The sequence below is a fragment of the Myotis yumanensis genome, unplaced genomic scaffold (assembly GCF_028538775.1).
Source record: "Myotis yumanensis isolate MYYU_CA2020_CCGP unplaced genomic scaffold, mMyoYum1.0.hap1 SCAF_13, whole genome shotgun sequence".
Lineage (NCBI taxonomy): Eukaryota > Metazoa > Chordata > Mammalia > Chiroptera > Vespertilionidae > Myotis > Myotis yumanensis.
Window position 1 is genome coordinate 37831663 of NW_027223764.1, and position 2718 is coordinate 37834380.

The window sequence follows — 2718 nt, forward strand, 5'->3', positions numbered from 1 at the left end:
CTGTTCTTTTTCTAACTTTTAATATAGATGTTAACTCTTTAATTTATATATTATTTTATTTTCTTATATTTGAACTTCTTGCAATGCTTTGGCTGTTTCCCATACATAAAAAAAAAAAGTTTTAAGAAAAGTATCAAATATATACAAAGTAAAGAAAATAGTAAAATTATACCCTCCCCCATCATGTACACAAACTCCAGCATAAATCACTATCAATGCATGACCAATCTATCCATATACATTGCATTATTTTTCACTGATGGATAGGACATTTCTCAAAATATAATAATACATTATATACATTGCAGTATTTTTCACTGATGGATAGGACATTTCTCAAAATATAGTAATACATTATCAACATCTAACATTTTTAGTAACAAGTTTTTAATATTATCAAATCTCTAGTCAATGTCTAAATTTTCCTAAGTATTTCATTTTTATTTTTATGTTCAAATTGGTAAAATCAGAGCTTAATAAAAATGCCCATGCTTTGAATAGGACTTTTAAGTCAAATGTCTTTTAAACCATAATGTTTACTTCTCATCTTTTCCCCTTGCTATCTATTTGCTGCATATATTATGTCATTTAGTCTATAGATATTCCTAAATTTGGAAATGGGCTCACTACATTCTCTGCTACCTTTAACATATTCCAAATTCCCCTGAATTTCTTGCAAATGGAAGTTAGATCTAGAGGCCTAATTGCATTAAGGTTTGGATTTTAGGAAAACATACTTCATAGCTGATCTTGAATATTTCCTTACAAGGCATGTCTTTTTTTGTTGTCTCTGTACTTGGGATGTTGAAACAATGAGCCATTTCAGTTGTTATCTGTTTGATTTATCCGTTATGAATTTTCCTATTACTATATCACTTACAGTTTTAGCAGCCATTTATGGTTATTACCTGTATCCATTGTTTTCGTATAGGTTATAAGATAAAGATATTATAATTCTATTAATCATTCTTTATCTTATAGCTAACATTTTTACATTAATATATTTCCATCATATAGTATTTGGTTATCCTTATGTACAGTTAAATCACAGAGGAAAGTGAGAGAAAATACTTAATTCTTATCCTTAGTTACCAATTTCATGAACTGACACCTCATTATGTTCCAAAGTTAATTATAACTATTTTATCACTGTAACTGGGAACATAGAATTTTAATATATTTTCTGTTTCAAATCATGGAAACCTTGATTGACTGGTAAATAAATTGCCCCAACATTGTGAGAATTATCTATTAAATGGCTCCTGAGTTGTGATCAATTTTCCACTGATTTTTGAAAAATGGTTTCACAATATTTCAGGCTCCCAAATGTGGAAACTTCAATTCCCTAAGGAGTCTTATTTCAGAATTTTTATATGATGTGTCCTTTTTTTCATCTACTTCAAACTATTTTCCATCTTATTATGATGTTATCTTTGAAGTAATGTTCTTAATTTTTATGTATATGAGAATATTCTAACTCCCTTTTGGTTATTCTTTTCCACTTAATTGAATGTTGCTAAGACATATACTCAATATCAGAGGTAGGTTAAAAAGGGGCTTCTGTCATGAGTGGCACATGCAGAGCAGCTTGATTGCTCTATGTGCGGAATCGACATCAAGAGATTTCGGAAGCATTAGTTTTTGGTACTCGGGCAGCTGGTAATCGTTGGTCCTGGTGCCTGCAAAAAAAAAAAAAAAAAAAAAAAAAAAAAATCAGAGTTAGGTAAACTGTGGGCCATATCCAGCCTTATCCTATCTAATAAAGAGGGAATAAGCTAATTGATCCTCACGCTGTTGCAAAGATGGCAGCGCCCACAGCCGATAAGGAGGGAATATGCTATTTGACTGCCACGCCCTCAAGGATGGCAGAGCCCAAAGCCACAAGATGGTGGTGCCCAGTCTCCTCAGCCCCACCGGGGCGGCAGGTGCATGGCAAGGCCAGGCCCACCCCCAGGTTGGCCCAGCCACTCCGCACACCTGCCTCTGGAGTCCCCCAGTCCCCTAAGCCCCCCAGCCGCCCAGGGCTGGCCGGAGGCACAGGCAAGCCTTGGATGGCACCTGCCCAGCTACCCAGGGCCACCCGAGGCTCAGGTAACCAGGGCCGGCCGAGGCTTGTACTGCTGGCAGTGGCAGCAGAAGAGGTGTGATAGGGCATCGCCTTCCCCTGATCTCCTGGTCGTCTCTTGCCCCTAGGGCTCCTGGACTGTGAGAAGGGGCAGGCCAGGCTGAGGGAACCCCCCCTCCAGTGCATGAATTTTCATGCACCGGGCCTCTAGTTTTTTATAAGTAAAGATTTTTTGGAACAGAGTCATGTTATTTAGTTCTTTATATTGTCTCTGGCTACTTTGACACTACAATATCAGAGAACATATTGCCCAAAAAACCTAAGATATTTGTCCTCTGTCACTTATGTAAAATGTTTGCTAACTCTTTATTAATATGAATTCAAATCATTGAATATACTGAGATGTGCTTTATGGTTCAATATAGTCTCATCTTGAAAAATTGTTTCACACAGGATTGAAAAGAATGTGGACCCTGAAATTGTTGTGTGAAAATTTACAGTAGATACACTAGTTCTTATTTGTTATTGTTTCAAAACTTTCATATACTTAGTAATGTTTTACTACTTGTCTAATCAAATATTGAGAGATATAAGGCTATGCTCATAGTCATATGGCTGCTTATGTATCTATTTCTCTTTATTGTTTTGATTTA

At 35.9% G+C, this 2718-nt stretch overlaps 1 non-coding gene across 1 annotated transcript; it reads left to right on the top strand.

Moving 5' to 3' along the window:
* The first annotated feature begins 1549 nt into the window (after window positions 1-1549).
* LOC139022231 (U11 spliceosomal RNA) lies at window positions 1550-1683 on the top strand. The gene has a single exon (XR_011473620.1). It is a non-coding gene; the product is annotated as a U11 spliceosomal RNA (small nuclear RNA).
* The last annotated feature ends 1035 nt before the right edge of the window (window positions 1684-2718 follow it).